The 13489-nt window shown below is 41.8% G+C and overlaps 1 long non-coding RNA gene across 4 annotated transcripts in view; it reads left to right on the forward strand.

Annotated features, from left to right (window-relative positions):
* Positions 1-480: 480 nt before the first annotated feature.
* The window catches only part of LOC125442859, an 84206-nt gene continuing 71197 nt past the window's right edge, over positions 481-13489 (forward strand). For all 4 annotated transcript variants that reach the window (XR_007246044.1, XR_007246042.1, XR_007246043.1 and 1 more), the window contains exon 1: positions 481-654. This is a non-coding gene — a long non-coding RNA (uncharacterized LOC125442859). The remainder of the gene's footprint in view (positions 655-13489) is intronic.

Raw genomic sequence — 13489 nt, forward strand, 5'->3', positions numbered from 1 at the left:
CTTGTACAAAATAAAATTATTTCTTGTTTGGGCAATTTTCAATATATTTTGCCCACCAAGACACGAATGTATACTAAGGTGTCGAACCAGCTACTCTTCCATCAGAAACATCTCGGATAACAAGTCTCGTTTTAATGTAAAATTAACAAATTCTCAAATGGTTACAATTAATCAATATATTTTATTCCTGGCCCATATTTGTGCTGTTGGAAACACAGGAAATGACAAAGCACTTTTGAATCGATATTTTGGGGGCTTTGGAAAAGGAAAGACTTGCATATACATTGGGCAATTTTTTTTTCTGGACAGTGTTGTACTTGCTAAATTGACAGTCCAGGCCAGCCTCCTTTCCAAGTTTTCCATCCTGCCTTATTGTCTATTCTGTTCAGCTATTTAAAAAATGTTGAATATCAACAATAGATTTCGCGAGCGTATTGTCAACTTTTGTAGGAAGCAATCTTAGTTGAATGAGAGGATCCCAGAGCTTATAGGGTCTTTTCTTTCCTCTCCTGTGCTGGCTCTGGATTCCTGCTTGAATGTGAGCCGCTGATAACGGGACGAATTTCAGCTTTCGTTATTACATTTCATCCACATTATTCATTTTGCCAAAATCTTTTAGAAAAAATCTTTAGAGCAAATTGCAGGAGACACCAGGTAAGTGCTCATCTTCTTCAGACCAGGGGAGGGGAGCAGAGGTACTCCGTATGGCTTCGTCTGTTAATTGCACTTGTGTTTATGCAAGTATGTTTTATTATGACTGTTGTAACTTGCATGCCTTAAAAACCTTTTGAGATCATCAGAATCTGGTTTCCTACTTAGATGCAATCTGGAGCATTTATGGCTTAAGAGTTAAGTTGCACTGAAATCAGTGAAAGAGAAGTGGGTTTTTTTAGAACTGAACTGTTAGCATGCCATTGAAGGTGGAAGAATCATTTGCTTTGTAAATCTTTCTCAGGTGTTACAAGTGTACTCTCGGTCTTACTATTTTATCCACAGTGCAGTTTAAAATGTCAGCAGTCACACCGAATCCAAAAGGGATGGGATCATAAAAGTGGGGGCGGGGGGGCCCTTTAAAACTTGCTACATGTCAACTAACTTAGTAAAACTAATCAGGATCCTATCTGTTTTGAGTACAGCTTTTGCATTACCATCTTTTCTGATTCCATAATTGTTAAATTGAACGAATGTTTTATCATGTTGCTTTGAAAAATGAATCTGCAACTAAATGTCTTGTCAAATAGATCTCATGTCCTAGCTTTGGTACAAAGAACGGGAGGGTTAAGCAGGCATTGTTTTAGCTAGACCGGTTAAGCCTAAAAGAGGAAGAATTGGGAAGGCCTCTGGAAAGAGAACTCTTGCCTTGGGGGGGGGGGGGGGCGGGGGCTGGTGTCAACAAATACATAGACAATATTGGCCCAACAGATCGGTTGTACTCGCTTTTGAGAAAATCCTTAGCATTTATAGTATATGAGAATCAACTGATAATTAGTTAAAAGACAAAACATTAAGAGTAGGCACAAAAGGACCATTTTCATGATAAAAGGGTAGAAGTGAGATCCACCAAGGATCAATGTAAAGGTTAGTCCTGTTTAACGTACTGCATAGCTATTTGCAGTCAGAAGTAGGTAGAGAAGTAACAAGTGCCATCCAGTAGATTGTGAAGTGCTTCAAAACTTGAACTCTCTAAAGGGATGACAAAAATAGAAACAGAGAGACCATATAAATAAATGCAGGTAATTAGGATGAAACTTTTCCTACCTCCCCAAATCCTGAGGCTGTCTAAACTGGCTGCAGCTGAAGCAGAAAGCTTACACAGTTCAGTGGTACAGTACTAAGAAAAGCAAGTCCCCGGTGGCCAGAAATGGCATATATAGCATTATATATAAAGCCTAAGGTTTGGTGAAACTAACAGTCTTTAATTGAGGATCACAATTGCTACTGGCACACACTGTACATGTTTGAGTTGGGGAGTGCGGGAGGACAGAGATCCAGAGATGGTCCTGCACTTGTAATTATTGTGCAGGAAATAATATTTTAGAAGCTATGCAGGTCGTCGTCATTGGTGTGAAGAAAACTGTGCTTGCTAAAATTCCTTCTCCACAGTTTTTAAGAATAGTGCTGAATCTTTCATCCCTTTTCAGCTGCTCATAACAAGACTTAGAGCAGGCTTGTAACCCCCCCCCTCCCCCGCTGCTTCTGTTTCTTGAATTTGCTGGGGTCCTAGTCAGAAGCAGAGTCTGTTCGGCTTTAAGGTGTGGCAGGCAGGAAGATTTCCCTCAATCATAGTCTACTTCTCATGTGGTTGGTCAAGGTGACTGTTTAGATTCCTTTTTTTCTCCCACTGACATATTATCAATTATCCTGCCAGGAAGCAGATACTGGACCTCCAGATTTTTTTCTTTATAAAATAGGAAACCAACTTTAATTAATCCATCAGTAACTGGACCTAATTATTCCTGACAGTATTTAATTAATGGTGCATAGATACCTCACGTAATTAAGATTCCTTTAATAAGACCTTCTGTGACACTAAAATATATGACCTTTATCTTCCTTATCAAGCATACATTGACAATCCAGATTTGTCATTTTCACTAAAAGGTGCCATTGGACTAAATGGAACAGGCCATAAAATTAATCTAGCAAATTAGACTTGTTTGTTTCCTTTTCTCCCACTTCTCAAAGCCTAATAAGTTAAGTCTTTTAATTAGCAGACGGAGTACAACTGTTCCACACTATGTTTCTAATTATTAATTAATTTTTAACAAAAAGGTATTTCTCTAGTATATCAGGGGACAATTTGTGTGTGTGTGTGTGTGTGTGTGTTTAATACCAAAGGTAATAGCCAACAATTCTTTATGAGTTGTGATGATAGCCTCTTGGGGGGGAAATAAATCAGTCTATGAATGATACAACTTTTTGAAATTTTATTTCTGTTCAGTTTTTCCTTAAAAAAATAAACAATTGTAGTAATTGTTGTGCCCTGACCTGGATAGCCCAGGCTACCCTGATCTTACCAGCTTTGGAAAGTTTAGCCAGGTTAGTTCTGGTTAGTGATCTGGTTGAACGGGTGATCACCAAGGAATTCCAGGATCACGATGCCAAGGAAGGAAATGGCAAATCACCTCTGTTAGTGTCTTGCCTTGAAAACCCTCCTGGGTCCCCATAAGTTGGCTGCAACCTGACAGCAAAAAAAACATCCACACCCACACAAGAGTTGTCATTAGATAATAGAGTAACATCTGCATGTGTGACATTTGGCGGCATCTGGGAAAGTAGGTCCCTGACAGGATGACATTACAATTTAAAATTTGTGATAAGAGAGACAACAGTGAGAAAACATGTCTTAGCAGTAAGAAGAAACAGGAAGAGTCATTGTTCAGCTGATCAAGTGGGAAGCAGAGTTGTACCAGAGTTGTACTCTGGGGAAAGTTTGGGGGAAAGTTTTCAGTATGGGGTTGAAGAAAGCAAGAGCAGCAGAGTCACACAGGTAATCTGGGAGCAGTTCCAGGCATGCATCTTCATAAACATAATCTTCATAAAGTGAAGGTTACCCGTACTTGTATGCCACCACAGAGCCATCATAAAAGTTATAGTGTCCTAAGTCAAGAGGCTCAGAAGGGTGTGCTCAGAATAGTGCTGTCAGTGTTTGGTGACTTGATTACTTAACCATGGATGACTTGACTGACCATATGGACTGTCTCCATCTGTATTGTTGAATCCATTAAGAACACATATGGTGGTTGATAGCAATAAATACTTGAGCAGTGATTGGCTGAGCAGTCTTGATATCATTGTGGGGGGCTCAGACAAGAGTCTCTGGCTGCCACTGGCTGACCTGTAGGTAGGAGCAAATGAGCTGAATTGCCTAGGAAAGGAGCAAGCAGGCTCCGAAGAAGGCCGCCAAGTCACTGGAATTAGGAAAGCCCAGGAAAAGAGAGTTGGTGGTCTAGGAGACTAAAAAGCCAAGGGGGAAAAAACCTGGAAGGGGAAGGAAAACCAGATAGCCAGAGAAGAAAGGTGCATGTGGTATGACAGAGACAATGTGGTATGACAATCCACATATCGATTGGGCTGCACAGCTCTTGTTTACAGTAAAGGATGCCAAGACAATGTTTGGCAATGGGGGATACAGGCCTTTGGACTGCGGGGGGTGATGGGAGCTGCCCACTTTCCAGGATCTGCTCCTAAGTCTTGATCTGAAGTTTGACACAGATGTTTAGATGTTTGGTTTAAGAGAGAAGTTGACACTGAGCCTCCCAGAGAGAGACCTCCTTCAGATTTAGGTAAATGTTTGAGATGCTGTTAAATGAGGCTCAGGGACCGACATTCCTGTCTTCTTTGGGAGTTTTTTTTTAACCTTTTAAACACAAACTTTCTTATGCAGGTGCTTTTAACATTGGGACAATGGGTACCTTCTCTCTGGCTTAGGGCTGATTTGTGCTGCTTGAAGTGGCCAGCTGTTTCCCAGTAGGACTCCTGAAGTAAAAAAAAAGTTGTCAACATTGGAACCAGCCGTTAGACAGAAATTTTGCCTGCAGCAATTAAAAGGAGATAACCTTCAGCCCCAAGTTGTGAAAAATGAAAAAGTCACCTATTCATTTCCTCAATAAAAGGAGGAAATGGCAAACCATCCCATAAACTACAGGCAATGGCAAACCACCCCATAAACACATCACCCCATGGGTCAGTAATGACCCAGTGCTTGCATAGGGATCTCCCGTTACCTTTTTAAAAGGTCAGCAAAAGTTAGTCCGCTGGTTTGTTTTTTTCCAAGCCACTTGGGCAACCCTGGTGATCATTAGAAATGCAGCAGATGGTTTTGCTTCCTATATTATGCAGGAAGATATATCTGTGGTGAATTATTGTGAACATATCTTACATTTCTTGCAACATAAGCATTAAAATCTGGGGCACCTGCTTCCTCATCAGGAACTCAATTACTGAAGTCATAAAGTTAGGGCGACTACCAGATTTTGAATAGTTTCAAATGACAGAATCCATTTTTAATCTTAACTTGCAGCAGTAGAATTTACTAATCATGGCTGTTGTTTTTTTAAATTGCACATCGCCGACTTTTTATTATCCTCATCCCTTCCCTTTCCCCCTTTTTTCTCCTACAGAAGGGCAAACAACCCTTTAACAATAAAGGCAGTGGTGAGAATGTGGCTGATGCTGGGATGGTTTAAAATTGGAGCATGACTATACTGCTTGCAATAGCTTTTAAAGAAAACCTGTTTCTTTTATTGCTGCTTCAATAAACTTTCAAGTTTTGTTCATTATTTTACGCAATTTTGAAAGTTGTATTTACTGCCTAAAGTCTTGTCTTGTGGTGCAGTTTTGCAAAAGGAACTGAAACATCCTAGGTAGAAAAGCAGGGTGCGTGTCTTTTAAATAAATTAAAATTGACCCCTCATTTAAACCTGCTCCCTGGGGATGGCAAAACACCTAAACGCGATCAGTGACCTGGGACAGGGGTTTGCAACCTGTGGCCCTGAAGCCAAATGTGGTCAGTGCAGAACCAAACATGTTTTTTTATAAAATAAAGTATAATATAATTGAACTACATTGGAGGGGGGTGGGAATGCTAGAATAACAAGTAATTGAAGAGAATGGCAAGACAAGATTCTATGGGCTGAAAGGGGTTCAAAGATATGCATTACAGAAGGGGAACTGACAGAGGTGAGTAATGCCAATACACACCTAAAACTGTGCAAGGTGTATGTTTATAACTTATTATGAAGCCTCCTGCCACTTCCTAATGAAGGACTCACAACAGCCATTGTTTGGGCTGCAGAAACTTCATGGATTGTTACTCAACATAAATTCAGTTGTACATTTTCATATCTGCGAAAGGGCTTTCTTTCACTGCCTCTTTAGTCGATTCCACACAGCATATTTATAAGAAGTAGCAATTGTTATAAATGAACTTGTTTTCCCTTTTTATTAATGGAAAACAAATTCATTTATAACTGTTGCAACTCATTACAAATCTGCTGGGCGGAATCACACTTGGTTAATCTCTTGTTCTAAATGTTGATGTTGTTTGGTGCTTTAGTTCAGGGGTAGGGAACCTGTGGCTCAAGAGCCACATGCGGCTCTTCTGCCCTCGCACTGTGGCTCCACGAGCCGAGCCACCAGCCCCATCCTTGCCTGCCCTGCAGGCAGCAGGGCGGGCGCACCGACTGCCCATGGTTGGCTGGGCCGCGCTGCAGGCTTCCCCTCTCGCCCGCCCTGTTGGAGTGGGGTGGGTGCTTTCCCGGCGGCCGGCGAGGCCAAGCCACCGGCTTCATCCTTGCCTGCCCTGCAGGCAGCAGGGCGGGTGCATCCATGCGCTTCTCAGAATGAGCAGAGTAAAAGGTAAAAAAACCCCCTATATATATAGTGTTATCTTTATTTTAAATGTCAAAAATTATTTGCGGCTCCAAGTGTTTTCTTTTCCCGTGGAAAACAGGTCCAAATGGCTCTTTGAGTGTTAAAGGTTCCCTACCCCTGCTTTAGTTGAACACAGTTGCTCACAGCTGACATGGAAGGTGAAAATATACACCTTGTGGGTCTGTGTTCAGCTTGGAAGATTGAGCTGAGCTGATTTTGTCAAAGTTACTCCTTTTTTTAAAAAAAAAACTTCTCATAATCTGTAATCCAGATATGCTGAACAAGGTTGTGCTTGATTTATGTTCTTCTTGAAAGATGCTATGGGCAAAATGTCTTTGAATGCAAAACTGTCTGCTTTGGGCATGTCATTGTAGCCTGCTGGGCCTGGTGTATGCAGTCCCTACCTGCCCGTCTGCACTGGAAGGACGTGAAACTCCCAGAACTAATCAAGTCCAGCTGAGGCAGCAGCACTTATGTCTAAGACATCTGTAATCCTCTCAAAGAAAAATGAGCAAAAATTGAGAAAAATGGGAGGCATACCTTGTTGCAATTATCTTCTGCTCTATCATATTTTCTCTTATTAGCACTGCAGAGAAAATGTGCCTGTTGTATTAAAATGAACCCGAGCAAAGTATTTCATTTATGGGGTTCCCCCCCCCCTGAAAAAAATTATGTCTTGAAGCTTGGATTTGTTATTTATTCTGGTAACATTGCCATTAACACAAACCCTGGCATCTCTCGCCTCCCTTCCCTTCCCATCCCCAGGAAAAGAGGAAGAATTGTCATGTAGGAGAAAGTGATTGCCAAATAGGAGTTTTTCTTTCACAAGTCAGTTTGGAGAGTGATGTAGATAGGGAGTTATTCGCCTGTTATCTGTATCTGTTAGACAAAAAAACACACTAGGAACAAGAAAAAGCAAGAGGTTGTGAGTAAAGGAACAAGCAAAGACTTTGCCCACAGGAGGTTCCAGCTCAATACCTGTACATTGTAGATTTTTAAAAAAGAATTTTGGCCAGCAGATATGGGGATTTCCCCTTCTGTGCCTAAAATGGTGAAGGGTGGTGGCTAATAAGAATAGGCAATATTTTCCAAGATGGATGAATAGATTAAAAGGCAGTGGACCTTCTGGTTTGGATTATGGAAGAAACCAAAAGAAAGATGAACTGCATAGGAATCTGTTAGGGCACACTGAAAACCATGATAAATTGCTGCAAAAATGCAAAAAACAGAGGATAATTAAAGTTTTAATCAAACAAGTGTCAAATGTTTGCCGATCGTCACAGTGACCTTGCACTCAATGGGCAACATGTTGAGAGTTGGTGCAGGCTGCCCCAGTGTGGCATGGTGGTTATTAAGACTCTAATCTGCAGAAATGAGTTTGGTTCCCCACTCTTCCATATGTGCAGTGGACTCTTATCTGGCAAACTGGGTTTGTTTCTGCTGCTCCTCCACATGAAGCCTGCTCGGTGACTTTGGGCTAGTCTCAGTTCTCTCAGACCACTCTCAGACCCACCTACCTCACCAGGTGTCTGTTGTGAGGAGAGGAAGGGAAGGAGTTTGTAAGCCGCTTTGAGACTCCTTACAGTTGAGAAAAGCAGAGTATAAACCCAAACTCTTCAGACTCATCTTATAAATGGAATAGAATATACTAGTGCTTTTTTCCCCCAGTAACTGAAACTCAGAGAAATAAAGGTTCATGCACAGAATAATTCGTAGAAGAGGACAGATTCAATTGTGCATTTGATCACTAATGATAACACAAGCACCCTCAAATACTGGCTAGTGACCCACCAGTGTAGGGGTTAAGACTGAAGGTTCTGGGAGAGCCAGGTTTGAGTCCCCATTCTGCTTGGGATGCTTGCACAGTGATTTTGGGCCAGTCATTCTCTTCCAGTCTTACCTACCTCCCAGGGGTTTTGATGGGTGGGGTGGGTGTAGAATGGAGGGGAGGATGATGTAAGCTGCTTTCAGTGCTGAGTTTATATAAGCACTAAGGGCCACAAAAGCTGAAATATCACCAGTCCTGTAGGACAAATTCAAGTCACAGATATTTTTTTCCAACATATTGATTTTTACTTATGGGCCGTTCCTGATATTGGTTGTAAAACAGAAGGAGCAGACTATCTCAACAATGAAGATATAGTGGGAATGTGAAGGATTAGAGAGCTTAATGTTCCGGCAAGAAGTTGATCAATAGTGACAATTCTCACAGTGCTTAATCAAACATTGAAGACAAGTGGCAGAGCAGACAGCGAGGAGCTGGGGTTGGTGAGCAAAAAAGCAAACAGACTGTCTTGTCAGGACATGTCAATTTATGGCAGGCGACCGAAATGCCTCTCAATTAGTGGCTTGTCTCATATAGACAGTGAAAGGGCTGAGACAGACTGACGCAGCCGATGGCATGGGGTTTTGAGAAAGGCCTTTCCAATTATTGCAAAGGGTAAGGTAAGACTTCTGACCGTATTTTGCAGATCCAAAACAGGTAGCCGTGGACTGACAAATAATTGTCAGTTAGTCTCGTTTCTCACCGAGTCTCAAACAGGCAGCAGTTAATATGAGGATTACCAAATTCCTGTCAGGCCACCATTCATGGCTGTTGAACCATGTTGGGTTTAATAGGGTACAAATTTGGTCTAGAGGTTGGAGGGTCCACTAGGATTGCAGGACCCTAGATTCTAATCCTATCTCAGCTGTGGAGCTCATTGACTGCCCAGCCAAAAGTTGTAACTGACCACTTTGGTCCACACGAAATCCAGCTCAAAAAACAAAATCCATAATTGTAATACCAACCAAATTAGGACCAACCAAAACAACAAAACATTGTACAAAGTTTCAGACTCAACAGAACTCTTCATCAAGCCAGATGTTGCAAACGTTTTAATATTAGAGGAGGAAAAAAGCAGTATTTTTTTCAGATCAGTAACCCTCTCAGCCTAAACTACCTCACAGGCTTGTTGTGAAGATAAAAAATAAAGGAGAAGAGAGGAGCACACCACCCTGAGCTCCTTGTACTAAGAGTGAATATTAAAAAGTGACTAGATAGAATCTGGGCAGGCTGATCTCAGATATGTTGTGAAACCTGCTGAGTTGTTCCATCCATGTTTACAAAAGCATACACTTGTTACAGTTAATCTTTTGTACAACAACTCAACTTTTTTGAAAGATGGGGTTATGGCAGGCAAGAACCTGCTGCCCAAAAGAGCACACACCCCCACTCTGCCCCAAGATGGTAAATTCCAGGTTTGTAATGAAAACACAGCAACTTTAAAGTGAAATCCTAAGAATGCTCAGGCCTGTGATAAAACATTTAAGCAACAAGCATCTGTCTCATTTTTATCCCACCCTGCTTCCAAGATGCTTGGGGCAATGTAACTTTTGCCCTTCTCTATTTTATCTTCACAACGGCCCAGTATGGAAGGCAAAGCCGAGAGGATGTGGCTGGCCCAAGATGAACTTCATTGGCTGGTAAAGGATGGAGTGCTATGTGGCATATCATGTGGCAGTTTTCATTGGACATTATAGGGAAAGGGGAAAGAATGAGATGGAGGGACATCAGTTGTTGGTGCTTCATCTGATTTTTTTAAAAAATGGAAATGCATGAACAAGTGCTGTCTTAATATGGGCTTGAGATGATTGGTTTTATCTTGCTTTGTAAACTGCTTCGAGTGTTGTTGTTTTTAACAGCAGTCTATAAAACAAACCCCGGGGGTGTGGAGAATCCAAGGTATGATCGGAGGGCTTATGCAGCTGCCTGACTAAGTCTTAACCATTCTGCTGCCTCAAAGTGACACCTCCAAGAGAACACACACACACACACACACACACACACTCCATGTACACTACCTTGCATCCCATGATAGAAGAAAGGCAGAGTCTGAAATAAATCGAGCCAGAGTGAAAAAAGTAAAGATCTGCATTAAATATGTTTGTATTTAACACTTTTCTATCCTGCTTTATCCTGCCTTATCCCCTCAAACTCAAGGCAACTAACAATGCAGCCATCAAGTGGTAAGGACACAAAATATACCAGTTAGCAAGTTTAAAATACAGATTAAAATGCACAAGTCACCAATTGAAAGTGTCCAGTCTTTAAAATAAAGAATTTAATAACACAGAGAACTAGAAGTGTGCATAATTACAAATATTTAATTTAAAATTATGCAACAGCTGTGTGGATCAAGTCTAATGTATAATCATTTTATGTTCTTGTGTGATATTTTATGTTTTTTTATTAAAAATTATGCTTATAGTCCAAGGGGGGGGGGCCTCAAGGATACATTCAGTAGGAATGCCAATCTCCAGGTGAGACCTGGAACTCCCCTGGAATTACAGTTCACCTCCAGACTACAGAGATCAGGAGAGAATGGAGGCTTTGAGGACAGACTCTGTGGCCTTGTACCCCACTGAGATCCCTGTCCTCCCCCAGGCTCCATCCTCAAACCTCCAGGAGTTTTCCAACCTGGATCTGGCAACCATAATCTCCCCCCATTCCCTGCCTGTGGCCAGTGGGAACCTAGGAGCCCTCGTGCCCAAGAGGGTTTTTGCAGGGATGACAAGAAGTAAATGCTAGGGGAACAAAATTCTGATCCTCAGATCTCCTGATGAAATGATAAGGTTTGTTTTCATGTCGTTCTTAAGATTTGTTCTAAATGACATCATGGGGAATCTAGAAGGAATCTTTCTTTGGATGCCAAGAGTGACTCTCAGAAGCCCAGTTCTCCCATCCAGGCTATGGCCCGGTCAGTCACACATCAGCAGGTCATGTACCTTTCAAGGATATACTGTAAGGACTACCTTTGATTTTTTTTCCAAAGCACAAAGAGGGTACACAGGCCAAGAATAGACACACATGAGAATAAATGTAATCCGTTTTCAATGACAGTGCAAAAGTGAAGCAATCCTGGCTAAAGCAATTTTTTAAAAAATATATTATACTATATTTTTATCCCCCACACCCTTCCCGACTAAAGTTGGGCTCAGAATCCGGAACTGAGAAATAGGCATGTCTACTGAGAATAATCAGAAACCCCCAAACCTTGGACTTCCTCCCCCTTAAGGAGGTCTCTTCAAATATTCAAAAAGTTAATGCTGGACACAGTTTTTATCACCCAGTGGGTTGGATCCTCAGGTCTGCCTAATGGATGTGTGCAAATTAGAGCTTAATGTGTGCATGCATAAACAAAGGACTAATGGCTCATTTGGCTATTCTCACCAGTTAATACCTCCTATGCGCACATTGTGGTGATAATTGCACATGCAAATGGATACCTCCATTTGCATCCACCTCTGCATTGCCCTGGGCTTCTTAGGAATGGGTTGAGGATAAGCTTAGCACTTGTTTCACATATATTTAGAATCATTCCAGATTTTAGTCAGTAACAATGGAATAAAACAGGTATCCAGTGGCACCTTTAAGACTAACACTGCTTTAATAAGTTGCCTTGAAGTTGCCTCTGAAGGCTTACTTTGTATATTTAGAAAGCCTCCTCAGCTGTCTTGCTATGTTCAGTGAGGCTTACTCCCCCACAAATGTGGAGGGAGGGGAGGGCTTTGAGTGGTTCTCTTAAAAACACCAAAAAAATAAAAGGAGCTCTTCTGGACCAGACCAATGGTCCATCTAGTCCAGCATCCTGTCTCACACAGTGGCCAACCAGTGGTCAATAGCAATTCTACCTGATGGCACTGGTATTCAGAAGCTGACTTCCTCTGATTCCAAAGGTTCCCTTTCTTTACCATGGCCAGTAGCTACTGATATACCTCCTCTCCATGAATAATACCTCCTTTTAAAACTGTCTATGCCTGTGGCCATCATCACATCCTCTGGCAGAAAATTCCACATTTTAATCACTCGGTGTTTAAAGAAGTATTTCCTTTTGTCTGTCCTGAAACTATTGCCCATTAGCTTCATTGCATGCCCTCCAGTTCCAGTATTTTGGGAGAGGGAGAAAAGTTCCCTTTGTCAACTCTCTGCACCCCATGCATGACTTTTTAAACATCAAATCATATTCTCTCTTCCTCATCTGTTTTCCAAACTGTGTGTATGTGTGTCTTTTTTGTTATCAAGTCACAGTTGATTTATGGAGACTGAATGGGGTTTTCAAAGGAAGAGATGTTCAGAGGTGGTTTGCCATTTGCCTGCCTCTGCTTCATGCCTTTGGTATTTCTTGGAGGTCTCCTATCCAAATACTTGCCAGGGCTGAGGTTAAGCGTATGCCACTGACCCAGGGTCACTGAGCAAGTCTCCATGGCAGAGTGGGGATTCAAACCAGTCCCAAACTCTTCAGTCTTTCCTCATAAGAAGATGCTCCAACCACCTAATCATTTGGGCTGTCCTCTTCTGTAGTTGTTCTTGTTCTGCAATGTCCTTTTTGAGATACAATGACCAGAACTGTACATGGAATTCCAAAGGAGGCCGCATAGATCTATACTCGGGCACTATAATACTGACAATTTTTTTTCAAGCCCTTTCCTAATAATCCCTAACAGAAAGTTTGCCTTTTTCATTGCTGCAGCAAACCGGGTTAACACTTTTATTGAGCTGTCTACTACAACACCAAGATCTTTTCTCTTCTCAGCCTCAGCAAGTTGACTAGCCTATATTGTTGCCCACTCACCCAACTGGTGGAGATCCTCCTAGAGTTTCTCACAGTCATCCCTGGTTTTTACCATCCTAGATAATTTTGTGGCATGTGCATACTTGGCCACAACAGTGCTCAGCCATAGTTCCATTTCATTTAAGAACACATTAAATAGTAACAGTTCCAACACTGGTCCTCTTGGGACCCCACTGCTTACTTCCCTCCATGGTGAGTAAGGATGCCAGCCTCCAGGTGGGACCTGGGAAGGCTCTGGAATTACAGCTCATCTCCAGACATCAGAGATCAGTTTCCCTGGAGAAAATGGATGCTTTAGAGGGTGAACTCTAGGGCATGGTATGTCTTCAAAGTCCTTCTCCTGTTCAGATTCCATCCCCAAATGTCCAGAGTTTCCCAATCATCCCCACTGGTGGCCAGGGAGGACCTAACAATCCTATTTGAGAGAACTGCCCTACTCTTCATTTCCTGTTGTTTAACCAATCTTTAATCCATAAGAGAACCCGTCCTCTAAGAAGAAG

This window comes from Sphaerodactylus townsendi, linkage group LG13 (assembly GCF_021028975.2).
Source record: "Sphaerodactylus townsendi isolate TG3544 linkage group LG13, MPM_Stown_v2.3, whole genome shotgun sequence".
Lineage (NCBI taxonomy): Eukaryota > Metazoa > Chordata > Lepidosauria > Squamata > Sphaerodactylidae > Sphaerodactylus > Sphaerodactylus townsendi.